Consider the following 17,895-nt stretch of genomic DNA (forward strand, 5'->3'; position numbering starts at 1 on the left):
GTTAGGATTAGGATTAGTGTTAGTCTTACTGTTAGGGTTTCTGTTAGGTGAGGATTAGGCTTAGTGTTTCAGTTAAGATTAGGGTTATCTTAGTGTTAGTATAGGTTTTGGGTTAGTGTTACGGTTGGGGTATAGATTACAGTTAATGTTAGTGTTAGGGTTAGTGTTAGGGTTAGGATTATTGTTAGTGTTACATTTAGGGTTAGGGTTAGGCTAAGGGTTAGTGATAAAGTTAGGGTTTGGATTAGAATTAGTTTAGGTTTAAAATGATGTAAGGGTTAGGTTTAGGGTTAGTTTAGTGTTAGGGTTATCGTTTTGGTTAGGGTGCTTTTTCAGGGCTAATGTTGGGGTTAGGGTTAGGTTTAGGAGTGCTGTTAGGGTTAGCATTAGGGTTACTGTTAGTGTTAGGTTTAGTGTTAAGTTGAGAGTTAGCATTAGGGTTAGGGTTAGTGTTAGGTTTAGTGTTAGGTTTAGGGTTAGTGAAAGAATTAGTGTTAGAGATAGGAGTAGTGTTAGTATTAGGGTTATGGTTAGGTTTAGGGTTATCCTTAGGGTTAGGGTTAGGGTTAGTGTAGGTTTAGGTTTAGGGTTAGGTTGGTAATAGGATAAGAGATAGGGTTTGGTTTAGGTTTCCTGTTAGGGTTACAGTAAGGGTTAGTGTTAGGATTAGGATTTGGATTAGTTTTAGTGTTAGTGTTAGGTTTAGGTTAGGGTTAATGTTAGTAATAGGGTTTGGTTTAGGGTTAGTTTTTAGGTTAGGGTTAAGTTTTGTGTTAGCGTTAATGTTAGGGTTAGTGTTAGGGTTGGGTTTAGTGTTAAAGTTAGGGTTAATGTTAGAGTTAAGGCTAGGTTTAGTTATAGATTTAGGGTTAGGGATAGGTTTAGGGTTGGTTTTAGCATTAGGGTTAGTGTTTCATTTAGTGTTATGATTAGGGTTAGGGTTTAGTTTACTGTTAGTGTTAGGATTAAGGTTAGTTTTAACTTTAGTTTTATGGTTTGTGTTAGAGTTAGGTAAGGGTTAGGGTTGGTATTTTTTTAGGTTTAGGGTCATGGTTTTGGTTATGGTTTGTGTTAGGGTTAGGGTTATGGTTATGTTTAAGTGTAGGCTTAGGGTTAGGGTTAGTGTTAGGTTTAGTGTTAGGGTAAGGTTTAGAATTAGTGTTTTGTTTAGGGTTAGGTTTAGGGTTAGTGTTAGGGCTAGGGAAAGTTTTAGGCGTAGTGTTATTGTTAGGGTGACTGTTAAGTGTTAGGGTGCGTGTTCATGATAGTGTTAGGTTTAGTGCTTGGGTTAGGATTAGGGTTAGGGTATGGTTTAGGGTTAGGTTTAGGTTTAGGTTTAAGGTTATGTTTAGTGTTAGGATTTGGGTTAGGGTTAGGGTTAGTGTTAGGGTTAGAATAGGGTTAGTTTTAGGCTCAGAGTTAGGTTTAGGGTTAGTATTAGGTTTAGGGTTACATTCGGATTAGGTTTAGGGTTAGGTTTAAAGTTAATGTTAGTGTTAGTGTTAGGGTTAGGATTCGGATTAGGTTTAGGGTTAATGTTAATGTTAGGATTAGGGTTAGGGTTAGGGTTAGTTTTAGGCTCTGAGTTAGGGTTAGGGTTAGTTTTAGGGTTAGGGTTACAGTTCAGATTAGGTTTAGGTTTAGGTTTAGGGTTAATGTTAGTGTTATGGTTAGGGTTAGTTCCTAACCTAATGGAAAGGTTTAGGTTTAGGTTTATTGTTAGGGTTAGGGATAAATTTAGGGTTAGTATTAGGGTAATGCTTAGAATTCATGTTAGGGTTTGGGTCATGGTGAGTATTAGGTGTAGGGTTATGATTAGGTTTAGTGTTATGGTTAGATTTAGTGTTTGGTTTTGGGTTCTTGTTCAGATTAGGGATAGAGTTTTGTTTAAAGATAGTTAGTTTTATGGAGGGTTAGTGTTAGGGTTAGGATTGGGTTAGGTTTAGAATTATTCTTTGGGTTATGGTTTGTGTTAAGGTAGGGTTAGGGTTAGGGTTATGATTATGGTTAGTTGATGGGTTAGGTTAGACTTAGGGTTAGTGTTGAGCTTAGTGTTAGGGTTAGGTTTAGAATTAGTTTTAGGGTTAGCATTAGGATTAGTGTTAGGTTTAGGTAAAGGGTAAGTTTTAAGCTTAGTGTTAGGGTTAGAGTTAGTGTTAGGGTTAGGGTTAAGATTTGGGTAAGTGATCAGGTTAGTGTTAGGGTTAGGGTAAGTTTTAGGATTAGGGTTAAGCTTAGGTTTAAGGTTAGGTTTAGTTTTAGGGTTAAGGTTAGGGTGAGTGTTAGGGTAGAGTTAGGGTTAGGGTTAGGTTTAGTATTTTGTATAGGGTTAGTGTAATGGTAATGGATAGTGTAAGGGTGAAAAATAGGTTTAGAGTTAGTGTTAGGCTTAGGTTTAGGGTTAGTATTACATTTAGGGATAGCATTAGGTTTAGTTTTAGGGTTAGGGTTAGTTTTAGGGATTCGGTTAGTGTTAGGATAAGTGTTAGTGTTAGAGTTAGTGTTAAGTATAAGTTTAGGTTTAGGGTTAGCTTTATTGTTGCTGTTAGGTTAGGTTAGGGTTAGGGTTAGTTTTAGTGTTTATGTTAGATAGAGAATTGGGCTAAGGGTTCGGGTTAGGTTTCTTGTTAGGGTTTCATTTAGGGTTAGTGTTAGGGTACGGGTTAGGATTAGGTTTACGATTAGTGTTAGGGTTAGTGTTAGGATTAGTGTTAGGGTTCATGTTAGGGTTAGGTTTAGTGTTAAGTTTAGGTTTAGTGTTAAGTTTAGGTTTAGTGTTAGGGTTATGGTTAGGTTTAAGTATAGTGTTAGGTTTAGGGACAGGTTTAGGTTTAGTGTTAGGTTTAGGGTTACATTTAGTGTTACGGATAGAGTTAGGGTTAGTGTTATGGTTAGGTAAGGGTTAGGGTTAGGGTTGGGTTAGGTTTAGGGTTATGGTTTGAGTTCGGGTTTGTGTTAGGATTATGGTTAGGGTTAGGGTTAAAGTTAGGTTTAGGGTAAGGGTTAGTGTTAAAGTTAAATTTAGGGTATGGTTTAGAATTAGTGTTAGAGTTAGTGTTAGGGTTATGATTAGGGTAAGTTTTAGGGTTACTGTTATGGTTAGCATTAAATTTTTTGTTAGCGTTAGGGTTAGGATTAAGCTTAGTGTTAGTGCTCTGGTTAGGGTTAGGGTTAGGGGAAGGTTGAGGGTTAAGGTTACGTTTAGATTTAAGGTTAGGCTTAGTGTTAGGGTTTTGGATAGGGTTATGGTGAGTGTTAGTGTTAGGATTAGTTTAGGGTTAGTTTTAGGCTTAGTGTTAGGGTTTGTGTTAGAATAAGTGTTAGTATTAGGGTTAGGGTTACAGTTCAGATTAGGGTAAGGTTTAGTATTAGCTAAGCATTACAGTTAGGGTTAGAGTTAGTGTTAAGGTTAGGGTTAGGTTTAGGGTTAGAGTTAGGATGAGTGTTAGGTTTAGGTTTAGGTTTAGGTTTAGGGTTAGGGTTAGTTTTAGTGTTTGAGTTAAATTTAGGGTTACGGTTATGGATAGTGTTAGGTTTAGGTATAGATTTTGGGTTAGTGTTAGGTTGAGTTTCAGGGTTAATCTTATGATTAGGGTTAGTGTTAGTTTCAGGGTTAGTGTTAGGTTCAGGTTTAGAAATAGGGTTAGTGTTAGGATGAGGGTTAGTTTTAGGGTTAGTGTTAAGTTTACATTTAGTTTAAGGGTTAGGGTTAGTGTTACTTTAAGGTTATGGTTAGGGTTAGTGTTAGTATTAGTATGAGGGTTATGGTTAAGTTTAGTGATAGGTTTAGGTGATGTTTAAAGTTAGTGTTAGTGATAATATTAGGGTTTGGGTTAGAGTCAGTGTTTGGGTTAGGGTTAGGATTAATGTTATGGTTAGTGTAGGTGTTAGAGATAGGGTTAAAGTTAGTGTTAGGGTTATTTTTAGGGTTAGGGTTAGGGTTAGGGTTAGGATGAGGGGGAGGGTTAGGTTTAGGGTAAGTGTTAGGGTAAGGTTTAGGGCTAGGTTCTGGGTTAGGGTTAAGTTTAGGGTTAGGGTTAAAACCAGGTTTTAGGCTTGGATTAGGGTATGGTTTGGGGTTTGGTCAGGGCTAGGGTTAAAACTATGGCTAATGTATGAACTAGTGTTACAATTAGTGCTAGTTTTATAGTTAGGATTAGGGTTAGGGCTACGTATAGTGTTACGTTTAGGTTTAGGGTTATTGTGATGTTTAGAGCAAGGGTTATTGTTAGGGTCACTGTCAGAGTCAGGGTTAGTTTTAGGGTTAGAACTCGAATTATGGCTAAAGTTAGTACTAGGTGTACACTTAGGGTTTGGATTAGGTCAATGGTTAGGAATATAGGTTGGTTTTGTATTAGGGCTAGGGCTACGTTTACGGCTAGATTATGGATTAGCCTCAGGGTTAGGGCTAGTGTTAGGTTGAGGTTTAGGCTTAGAGTTAGGTTTAGATTTAGATTTAGGGTTAGTTCGAGGGTTAGGCCTAGGGCTAGGGCTAGGTTTAGAGTGAGGGTTAGGTTTATGGAAACTAATATGATTAGAACTAGGGAGATAATTAGAGTTAGTCTTAGTAGCAGTCTTAGGGTTAGGGTTAGGGGTAGGGGTAAATAAAGGCTAGGATTAGGGCTAGGGTTAGGGCTAGGGTAAGGGCTTAATTAGGGCTAGGATTAGGGTTAGAGTTAGGCTTAGGTTTAGGGCTAAATTATGGCGAGGATTAAGGCTAGGCTTAGTGGTAGGTTTAGGGCTAAATAAGGGATAGTATTAATGCTAGGGTTGGTGTTGGGGTTAGACCAATGTGTTAGGCTATAGTTAGGATTAGCATTGGTGTTAAGGTTAAGTTTAGGGGAGTGGGTGGGGTTATTGCCAGCTTTAGGTCTAGGGTGAGGGTTAGAATTAGGATTAGGCCTTTGGTTATTGTTCAGTTTATCATTAAGGCTGGGTTTAGTGCTTAGTTAAGGGCTAGGGTTGCTGTTAGGTTTGTGACTAGGACCAGGTCTAGAGCTAATATCAGGTCTAGGGTTAATGATAAGGATAGATTTAGGGTTAGGTTATGGCTAAGTCTAGTGTAAGAGTTAGGTTTGGGTTAAAGGTCAGCTTTATGGCTAGTGCTATTATTTGGGTCAGGGTCAGTGTCAGGATTAGCTTTTGGTTTAGCTGAAGCTTTAGGGTTAGGGCTCAAATTAGCATTATGGTTAGGGTAAGGTTAGCATAATGGATAGGGTTTAGTTTAGGTTTCAGTTAAGGTTTAGGGTAATGGATAGGTTAGGGTTAGCATTAGAATTAGGGTTATGTTTAGTGTAATGGATAGGTTTATATCTAGGGTTAGGGGTAGGTTTTGGTTTGGATTAAGTCTAGGACTATGGCTAGGTTTAGAGATAGGTCTAGGGTGTGATTTGTGGTAAGTTTTAGGGTAAGGGTAAGTGTTAGATTTAGGGCTAGAGTTATGGTTAGGTTAAGCTTAGGGCTAGTGTTTTAGCTAGGGTTAGGGCTAGGGTGAGGGTGAGGTTTAGGTTTAGGTCTAGGTTTACATTTATGGTGTTAGGTTTAGTGTTAGGGATAGAGTTTTAATTAGGGTTAGGGTTAGATTTAGGATAATGGATATGGTTAGAGCAAAAGTTCAGGCTAGTTTTAATGTTAGGATTATTGTTAGGGTTAAGGTTAGGGTTTGGGATAGAGCTAGGGTTATGTTTAGTGAAAAGGTTAGGCTTTGAGCTAGCATAAATCCTAGCCCAGCCCTAATCCAAGCTCTAACCCTAGCTTTAGAACTAAGCCTAAACCTAACCCTAGCCCTAACCTTAATCCTAACCCTAGCCATAACACTAGTGCTAACCCTATCCTTACCCTAAGCCAAACTCTAACCCTAAATCTACCCTTGTCCTAAACCTAATTCTTAGCCTAACCCAAAATCTAACTCAATTACTAATTCTAACCCTAATCCTCAATCTAGCTCTATCACTATCCCAAACCCCAACCCTTACCCTGACTCTTATTCTGACCCAAACACTAACCACAGGTCTAAACCTGACCCTAAACCTAAACTGACCCCTAACACTGGCACTACCTGTAACCCTATAATGAAACCTTACCCTAACACTAGACCTAGACTTACACTTAATCCTTTATCTAGTGATAACTCTAGGCCTAGCCCTAAACAATATCTTAGTACTAGTCCTAATAATAACACTTAACCTAACCCAAACACTAACCCTACCCCTAGACCAAACCCTAGTCCTAATGCTGGCCCGAATAATAAACCTAACCCTAAAATGAACAATGACCCTTACCCTAACACAAAACCTAACGCTAAACCTTATCCTAACAAAAAACATAACACTAACACTAGACCTAGCCATATCACTAACTCTGAAACTAGCCATCACCATAGGCCAACATCTACCTCAAACTCAATCCATTACCCTAACCCTAATTCTAACCCTAATGCTAATCCTAGCCCTAACCCTCACACTGACTCTAACCCTAATCCTCATCCTAGTACAAACATTAGCTTAATCCCTAACCCTTAAACTTAACCTAACCCTAACACTAACCCATATCCTAAACCTAAACCTAACCTTAACTCTAGCCTTAATCCTAACTTTAACACTATCCATAACCCTAGTTCTAAGCCTACAAAGTACCCTAACTCTAACCCTAACATTAATGATAACCCAAGCCCTAACTCTAGATATAACCCTACCTATTACCGTAACCCTAACCCAAATCCTGATGATAACCCTATCCTTTACCCTAAATGTACCATAACCCTATCCCTAGACATAACCATCAACCTAAGCCTTGCCATACAGCTAACCCTTGCTCAAACCCCAACAATTACCCTAAACTGAAACCTAAGCCTATCCATAATCCTAACCATAAGCCAAAACCTAACCCTAACCGTAACCCTAACCCTAACAGGAAAACAAACCTTATCCAATACTCTAAACCTAATGATAACCCTAGACCTAAACTTAACACTAACTTTGACCCTAATCATATCTATAACCTAGACCTAACCCTAAACCTAACCCTTGTCCTAGCAATAACACTAACTCAAACTGTAAACCATATCCTAAAACTGAACCTAACCTAACCCTAGGCCTAACCCTATCTCTAACCCTAATACCTACCAAAAACCTAGCCCTAACCCTATCCATTATCCTAAGCACAATCATAACCCTAAGGCTAACCCTAGGCCTAACCATAACCATTTTGCTAAGTCTAACCCTATCAATTACCCTACACCTAACATGAACCCTAAACCCAAACCTATCATTACCCTAACAAAACCTTAATGCTAATTCAAGCTCTAAACCTAAACGCTAACCTAAATGAAACCTGAAACCTAATTCTAACCCTAATAATACCCCTAGCTCGAAACCTGACCCTTACCTAAACTGAACCCTTACACTAGACTTAGCCATAAATCTAACCCTCAATCTATCTCTAACGTAAGCCTAGACCTGACACTAGCCCTAACCCTAATTATTGCCATAACACTAAAACAAACCCTAGTCCTCATCATAGCCCTAAACCTGGCCTTATTACTAAACCAAACCATAACCCTAGCCCTAACCAAAACTCTATCCTTCAACCTAGCGCTAAAACCATCTCTAACCCCATCCCTTCCCCTAAACTTAACCCTATCCCTAAACGTAATCCTAAGCCTAAAACTAGGCCTAACCCTAACACAAATGCTAGATCTAATTTTAGCCGTAATTTTTCCCAAAACTAACCTAACCCTAGACCTAAGACTAATTCTAACTCTTGCCCTAGTCCTATTTTTAGCTCTAATCCTATCCATTACCATAATCTTATCACTTGTCTTTACATTAGCCCTAACCATAGCCATAGCCCTAATCCTATATCTAAACCAAATTCTAAATTTAACCCTAACCCTAAGGTAAACCTCTCACTAACAAAAGCCATAACACTAATGCTAATCCTAAAATTAGAACTAACCTAGCCCTAGACCTACAAACAACCTAGCCATAGCTCTAACCCTAAACTTTAACATAAACCAAACCCTAAGCCTACACCTAGCCCTAAACCTAGCTCTAATTTGAGTCTTATCCCTAACTCTAAAACAAAACCTGACTCTGAATCTGACACTTACACTAACCGGAGCTCTAAAAATCACTCAAAACCTTAACCTAAATCGACCCTAGACCTAGCCCTAACCCTAACCCTAAAACTAGTTCTAATTGTAACCCTAGTTCTTACATTAGCTGTAGCCCTAAACCTAGACCTTACCTAACCCAAAATATATACCTAATAGGAGCCCTAACATTAACTTTAACCCTAATCATAACCCTCATTCTATCCCTAAACCTTAACCTAAACCTAATCCTAACACTTGCCATAACACAAAACCTAACCCTAGCCTTATTCCGAACCATAAACCTAGCTCTAACCCCAGGTGTAACCCTATCCATTACCCTAATCCTCATCCTAACCCTAATGCTAACCCTAGGATAAACCTAAACCTATTCCTAACCCTAAAACTATATATTACCCTAAACCTAACCTGAACCCTAAACCTAACCATATCCATAAACCTAATTCTGACCTTAATAATCTTAACCCTAAAACTATTTCTGACCATAACCCGAGACCAGGCATTAGCCCTAGCCCTAATGAAGCCCTAAACCTAAAAAAAAAAAAAAAAAAAAAAAAAAAAACTCTAGCTCTAATCCTTGCCTTAATCTTAGCCTTAATTTTTAACCTAACCCTAACCATAGACATAATCCTAATTTTAATCCTCCCCTAGTTCTAAAGCTAGCTATAGCATCATACCTAACCATAACCATAACCTAGCCATAAACCAAGGCTCAGCCTTAATACTAAACCTTCCTCTAATCCTAGCCCTAATTAACCCTAATTCTAACCCTAAATCAAACCTTAACAGAAAGACTAACTCTAACTCTCGCCCTAGCCCTATCCCTAGTTCTAACCTTATCCCTTATGAGAACGCAAACCCTAGCCCTAACCCTAGCCCTAACCTTCACTGTAGCCCTAAACCTAGATCTAACCCTAACTCTAAATCTAACCCTAACCCTAAGCCTAAAGAAAACCTTAACACTAGCTCTAACCCTAATGCTAATTTGAAAACTAGCCCTAACCCTAGTCCTAGCCCTCTAGCAAAATTGAGCCATAGCATTGACCCTAACCCTTAACCTCAACCAAACCCTAACACTACACCTACCCCTGATTTTAGCCCTAATTCGAGTCCTAACCCTAACCCTAAGACTAATATTAACCTTAATCTGACCTTAACCCTAACTCTAGCTCTACACATCATCCTATCCCTAAACCTAATCCTAACACTAGACTTAACCCTAAACCTAACCCTAAAACTACCTGTAATCTTAATGGCAGTTCTTAAATTAGCCATAGCCCTAAAACTAAAAGAAAACCTAGCCCTAATCCAAGGTCTAACCCTGATCCTAACCATAACCCTATACCCAGTCCTAATCCCAGCTCTAACCCTATTTCTTACCTTAGTCAAACCCTCACCCTATTGCTACCATAGTCCTAACCCTAATTCTATGCCGATCCCAAACCCTAACTCTATTACTAGTCCTAATACAGCCCTCATTCTAGCTCTAAACTTAAGCAAAACCCTAACCCAAATGCTGACCCTTATTATTACCCTAACATTAACCAAAGTTTAAACCTGACCCTAACCCTTATCCAAAACCTAACACTAGCCCTACTAGTAACCTGAAACCTAAATCTTATAACATTAGCCCTAGAGAAAAACCTAATCCTAAATATAGCCATAACCCTAGCCTTAGCCCTAACAATAACCCTTAACCTAAACCAAACACTCTCTACCCCTAGACCTAAACCTAGTCCTCATTCTGGAGCTAAACCTATACCTATTCCTAACCTTAAACCTGACACTTACAATAACAAAAACCCTAGCTCTAAACCTTATCCTAACCCAAAAACTAACTCTAACACTAGATGAACTCTAAATCTATCCATAACCATAACTCTAGCTCTTAAATTACCCATACCTAACACTAGCCCTAACCTCACACAAAACTTAGCCCTAATTGCAGCCCTAAACCTAACCCTAAGCATAACTCTAACCCTAAACGTAGCCCTAAACCTAACCCTAACCCTCGTTCTAGCCCTAACCGTAGCTCAAACCCTAAAATCTACCCTAAATATAACCCTATCCTAAACCCTAAACCTCACCCTAAATTTATCCCTAATCCTAAATGTAACCATAGTCCAAACCAAAACTCTAACTCTATCTATTACACTAATTATAACCCTAAATCTAATGCTAACCCTAGCCCTAAACCTAACCCTAACCCTACCCAGTGCAGACTGTATTTATAACCCTCGCCTTAGCCCTAAACCTAGATCAATCCCTAACCCTTACACTTAACCTAACCCTAACAGTAACCCAAGGCCTAACCCTAAACGTAACCCAGCCCTAATCCTAACCTTAATCTTACCCCTAAACATACCTCGAACCATACCCATTACCCTAACCTTAAACTTAACCCTAATGATAACACTAGACCTAAAGCTAAAATTACCCTAACCCTAAACATAAACCTAATCCTAGAACTAACAGTGAACCTACCCTAACCTAAATCTAATCTAGCTGAAACCCTAACCCTAATCCTAAACCTAAACCTAAGGCTAACCTAAAACTAACCCTATATTTAACATGACATCTAAATATATTACCCTAACCCTAAAGATAAATCTATCCTTAACTGTAAGACGAAACCATGACCATAACCCTAGAACAAACCCTAAATTAACCTGAGCCATAGAAAAAAATCCTAGCTCAAACCCTAAATGTACCCTAAACCTAATCCTAAGTGTAACTCTTGACCTAACCCTGATCCTAACAATAACACTAGCTCTAACCATAACACTAGGTCTAACACTATAAATTACCCTAATGATAACCATAACCCTAATGCTAACCCTAGGCCTAAACCTAAACCTATCACAAACCCTAAATATATCTGTTACCTTAAACCTAACCTGAACCCTAACCTATCACCATCCATTACCCTCACCCTAATTCTAACCTTAATGCTAATTTGAGCCTTAATCCTAAACCTTAACCTAACCCAAACCCGAAGCCTGACCCTGACTGTAATAATACACCAGCTCTTAATCTGACCCTTTCCCTAAGCATAACACTTTAATTTGACCTAGCCATAAACCTAACCCTAAAAATATCAATAATTATAAACCTAGACCGGACATTAGTCCTAACTCTAATTCTTGCACTAAACCTAACACAAAACCTAGCCCTAATCCTGGCCTTAAATCTAGCCTTTATCCTAAACCTAACCATAACCATAGCCCTAAACCTAAAGCTAATCATAAAACTATTTCTAACCCTAACCATATCACTAAAACAAAACCAAGCAACAGGCCTAACACTAACCTTAACTTAAACCAAACCCTAGCACTACACCTAGATCTAATCCTAACCCTAATTCAAAATCTAATCATAACCTTAAAACTAACCCTGACCTGACTGATATCCTAACACTAACCCTAGATATAAATATCACTGTAATCTTAAACCTAACTCTAACACTTGACCTACCCCTATATCTAACCCTAATTGTAACCCTAGTTCTTATATTAGCCCTTGCCCTTACCCTAGCCTTAAACCTCACACAAAAACTAGTCAGAATCTGAGCCCTAAACCTAGCTTTAACCCTAACCATAAACCAAAACCTAGCCCTAATCCTTTGCCTTACCCTGAGCAAAACCTTAACCCTAATGGTAACCCTAGAACTATCCCTAATCTTTAGGCTACCCAAATCCTAACCCTATTAATAGTCCTAATGCTAGATTTCATTCTACCTCTAATGCTATCCCAAACCCTAACCCTAACCCTGACCCTTATTCTGACAATAGCATAAACCCTAGGTCTAAACATGACCCTAACACTAAACCAAACACTAGGCCTACTTGTAACCTAATACCTAAACCTAACCCTACCACCAGCTCTATACCTAACCTAATCCTTAATCTAGCCTGAACTCCAGTTCTAGAACTAAACAAAACCCTAGTCCTAGCCCTAACAAAAACCTTTACCTAACCCAAACACTAACTCTACTCCTAGACCTTACTCTAGTCCTAATTCTGGCTTTAACCCATATTTTAACTCTAAACCAAACACTGACCCTCCCTTTAACACTAAACCTACCTCTAAACCTGAAACTATCTAAAACATAAACCTAATTTTAGACCCAGCCATAACCCTAACCCTAAAACTAGCCTTAATCACAACCCTAAATCTTACATTACCCATATCCCCATCCCTAGGTCTAAACCTAACACTAAACATAGAGCTAATTTTAGCCTAAACCTAGCCCTAAGCATAACCCTAAATCTAACACTAGCCCTATACATAACCCTAGCCTTCACCTTAGTCCTAAGATAGCTCAAAGTCTAACTCTTACTCTAAAAATAAAAATATACCTATCTCTAACTTTCACCCTAACCCTAGCCCAAATCCTAAACTTAACCTAGCCCTAAACCTTGCTCTAAACTTACCATTACCCTAACCCTAAACCTAACCTTATTGATAATCCTGACGCAAAACTAATGTTAAACCTAACCCTAACTGGAAAACTAACCATAGACATAACACTAAAATTAACACTCAGCATAACCCTAACTCTAGATAAAACCATAAACCTAACCATAAAACTAAACATAACCATAGCTCTAATCCTAACCCTATCACTAATTCTAACTCTAAACCAAAATCTAAAGCTAACCTAACCCTATCTGTTACTGTAACCCTAACCATATCATTAATGATATCCCTTGCCCTAACTCTAATCCCAACCCTAAATCTACAGTAATTCTATCCCTAGACCTAACCCTAAACCTAGTCCCAAACCTAGCTCAAAACCTAACCTTTATGCTAAACCTAACCCTAAAACTAACACTAACCCTAGTTCTAACACTCACTCTAACCCTAACTCAAGGCATATTCCTAACCATAACTCTAGTTCTAACATAAGCTCTATCCCTATCAGTTACCTTAACCATAACTCTTACTCTAATGCTAACCCTAAGCCTAACCCTAGACCTATAACTAAAGCTAACTGTATCAATTCCCTAAACTAAACCTGAGCCTTAAAATACACCCTAACTATACCCTAACCCTAATGCTAATGCTAATTTGAGCCATAAACCTAAATCCTTACCTAAGCCAAATCTTAATCCTAATAATTCCCCGAGCTCTAAACCTGATCCTTACCCTAAACCTAACCCTTACACTAGACGTAGCCATAAGCTTAACCCTAAAACTATCTTTAACCATAACCCTAGATCTGATATTAGCCCTAGCACTAATCCTAGCGCTGAATCTAAAACAAACACTAGCCTCATCCTAGCCCTAAACCTAGACTTAATTATAACCCTAAACTTAGCCCTAACCCTAACCCCAACTCTAAAACTCACCCTATGTTTAAACCTAGATATAGAACCATTTTTTATCCTAAATTTAAACCTAATCCTATCCCTATTGCTAGGCCTAAGCTGAACACTAACCCTAGCCCTATTTCTAGCCCTATTTTAACCCTATCCCAAAACCTAACTCTAATTTTAGCCGTATCACTAACTCTAAACCTCACACTAGCCCGATTCCTAGTACTAACATTATCACTTACAATAACTCTAATTATGGCCCTAACCCTTGCCCTATCCTTAATCCTAGCCTAATCCTAGATCCAAAACTAACTATAAATGTATCCCTAACCCTATGTCTAACCTAACACTAACACTAGCCCTAATCCTATTACTAATTGTAAAACTAGCCCTACCCTAACCATAACCCTAACCATAACCTGAAAACTAACAATAGACCTAATCCTAAAACTAACACTAGTCATAGCCCTATCCCTAGCTCAAAACCTAATCCGTACCATAAACCTAAACATAACCATAGCCTTAACATTAACCCTAAAACTAAATCTAACCCTAAAACTAAATCTAAACCTACATCTAACCATATTCATTACCTTAACCCTTATCCTAACCCTAATGTAACCCTAGCCCTAACCTTAACTCTAACCCTAAATCTACATTAATCCTGTCCCTAGACCTAAGGCTGAACCTAATCCTCAACCTAACACTAGCACTAACAGAAGCTCAAACCCTAGCCATTACTCTAAACATTACCATAGCCCAAACCCTAACCCCAATCCTAGCCCTAATCCTAACTGTAACCCATAGCCCAAACTCTTGTTCTAACTGTATCAATTACCCTAAACATAACCCTAAACCTAATGCTAACCCTAACCCTAACCCTAACCCTAATCCTAACCCAAACTCTATCCCTAGCCCTGATTCTAACATGAAGACTTAACCTAGCCCTAGCACTTACTCAATCCCTAACCCTTAACCTTAACTGAACCTTAAGAAAATGATAAGCCTAACCTAACCCTAACCCTTAACCTAGCCCTAATCCTAAACTTAAAACTAGACTTAACCTTAGCTCTAACCCCACCAATTACCCAAACCCTAAACATAAACATCATGATAACCATAGACCTAAACCTAAACCTACTCTAACCTTAACTGTGAACCTAACTCTAGACCTAACCATAAACTTAACCCTTGCTGTAGTCCTAACCTTAGCTGAAACTCTAACGTTTATGCTAAACTTAAAACTAACACTAGTCCTAAACCTAAACCTAACCCTAAACCTAACCCGATATCTAATCCTGTCCATTACCTTAACCCAAATGATATCCCTAATCCTAACCCTAGACATAATCATAAACCTAACTCTATCCTTAGCACGAACCCTAGCTGAAACCCTAACCCATAACCTAAACCTAACCCTATCTTTAGCACTAACCCTAGCTCAAACCCTAACCCATACCATAAACCTAACCCTAGCCTTAACCCTAACGCTAAACCTGACCCTAACTCTAGCACTAATTTTAAACATTACCCTAGCCCTAACACTATCTCTAACCCTATCTATTACCCTAATGATAACCATAAACCTAATGCTAACCCTAGGCCTAACCCTTACCCTATCCATTCCCCTAAACCTAACTGAACCCTAAACCTAACCTGAAGCCTAAATCTAACCTTATCCATTACCCTAACCCTAACTCAAACTTAATGCTAATTTGAGCAATAACCCTAAAAGTCAACCTAACACAAAACGAAAACTGACTCTATTACAATACCCCTAGATCTGAACTTGAACCTCACCCTTAACCTAACTCTGACACTAGACCAAGCCATAAATCTCACCCCAAAAATATTCCTAACCATTACCCTAGACCTGATATTAGCCCTTGCCATAATTCTATCCATAACCCTAACACAAACTCTAGCCCTCATCCTAACACTATACCTAGCCTTGATCCTAACGCAAACCCTAACTCTAGGCCTATCCTTAATTTTATCTCTTGCCCTAGTTCTGAACCTTGCTATAATCCCATCCCTTTGCCCAAATATAAACCTAACTCTAACTCTAGTCTTAACCCTTACACTAATTCTATACCTGATCCTAGCCCTAATTTAGCCCCAGCCCTAAAACTAGCATTAAGAATAACTCTAAATCTCGCCCTAGCACTATTCCAAGATCTAACCCTATCCCTTAACATAACCCTAACACTTGCCCTAACCTTAACCCTAACACTAGCCTTAGCCCTAACCGTAGAACTAACCATAACTCTAAGGCCAAACCTAAACATAACACTAAACCTCACACTAACACTAGACCTAACAATAACACTAATCCTAAAACTAGCCCTAATCTAGTTCAAGCCCTAAAACAAAACTGAGCCATAGCCCTAACCCTAACCTTAACCTAAGCCAAAACTTAACCCTATACCTAGCCATAACCTTAGCCCTAATTCCTGTCTTAACCTAAACCTAAAACTAACCTTTAGCCTGACTCTGACCTTACAGTAACCCTAGCTCTAACATCACCCTAAAAGTACACCTAACCCTAAAACTAGAAGTAGCCCTTACCATGACCCTTAAAGTAGCCTTAATCATAACTCTACTTCTTACATTAGCTGTAGCCCTAATCCTAGTCCTAAACTAACACAAAAACTATCCCTAAACTGAACCTTACACCTCGTTTTAAACCTATACCTAACCCTAGCCCTAAAACTGGCTTTAAACCTAAACCCAACCCTAGATTTATTCCTAACTATAAACCTAGCCCTAATTCTACCTCTAACCCTATTTATTACCCTAAACATAACCCTAACCCTAATGCTAACCCTAGCACTAAACTTAACCCTAATCCTAAACCTAGACCTTACACTAAACCTAACCATCTCCCTAGCCCTAACCATAGCTCAAACCCTAACACTTACTCTAAACCTAACCCTAATACTAACCCTAGGCCCAACCCTAACCCTAACCCTAGCCCTAATCCTAACCATAAACATAGCCCTAAACCTATCCATTACCTTAAACATAAGCCTAACACAAACATAGCTCTAAACATAGCTCTAACCCCACCCATTACGCTAACCCTACTACAAAAATCATGATAACACTAGCCCTAACCCTAAACCTACTCTAACCGTAACTATAAACTTAACCCTAGTCCTGACTCTAAACCTACACTAACACTAATTATAAACCTAACCCTAAACCTAACTGTAAAAGTAACCCTTGCCATAGTCATTATCCTAGCTCAAACCCTAAGAGTTACACTAAACCTAACACTAACCCTAGTCCAACACCTAAACCTAACCCTATCCATTTAGGCCTAAACCTAAACTTATCACTAACACTAACCTTATCCTTACCTAAACCTAATTTGAACACTAAACCGAACCCTATCAATTACTCTATCTCTAACCCTAACACTAACACTAATGCTAATTCAAACCCTAAAACTAAACCAAAACCTAACCCAAACTCTGAGCAAGACACTGATTCTAATAACACACTTAGCTCTAAACATGACCCTTACCCTAAACATAACATTTAAACTAGACCTAGCCATAAAACTAAGCATAACAGTATCCCTAACCATAACCCTAGACCCTACATTAGCACTCTACCTAATTCTTACCTTAAACCTAACACAAACCCGAGCCCTCAACCTAGCCCCCAAAATAGCCTTAATCCTAACCCAAAACCTAACCCTAGCCAAAACCCTAATTTCAACCCTCGCCCTAGATCTGAACCTAGATATAACCACATCCTTTCCCTTAACCATAACCCTAACACTATCACTAACACTACCCCTAGCCCTAACCCTAGGCCTAATCCTAACACTAACCGTATCTCTAATCCTAGCCCTAATTTATTGCTAACTGTAACCTTAACTCTAACCCTAGCCCTAAGACTAACCCTAACACTATCCGTAGACCTATATCTAGTAGCAACCTTATCTTTTGCCTAACCCTAACACTAGCCCTAACCTTAGTCCTAATCCTAGCCATAGTCCTAAACCTAGAACTAACTCGGTAAGATTCTAACTCTATATCTAACCCTAACTCTAAATCTAAACCTCACCTTAACACTAGCCCTAACACTAATTCTAATTTGAAATCTAGCCCTAACCCTAGCCAGAGCCCACAAGCAAACTGAGCTATAGGCCTAATTTTAACCCTTAGCCTAAACCAAATCCTAATGCTACACATCGTCCTAACTCTATCCCTAAAACTAATACTGACCCTGACTCTGACACTAAGCCTAAGCCCACTTCTAAATATCACCCTAACCCTAAACCTAACCCCAAAACTAGACCTAGCCCTAATCCTCACCCTAAAACTATCCTTAACCATAAAGTTAGTGGTTACATTAGCCACAGCCCTAACTCTAACACTAAACCTAGCACTAATCTGAGCCTCAACCCTAGCTTTAACCCTAATCCTAACCCTAACCCTAACACTAACAAAA

Source organism: Marmota flaviventris, chromosome 8 (genome assembly GCF_047511675.1).
Source record: "Marmota flaviventris isolate mMarFla1 chromosome 8, mMarFla1.hap1, whole genome shotgun sequence".
Lineage (NCBI taxonomy): Eukaryota > Metazoa > Chordata > Mammalia > Rodentia > Sciuridae > Marmota > Marmota flaviventris.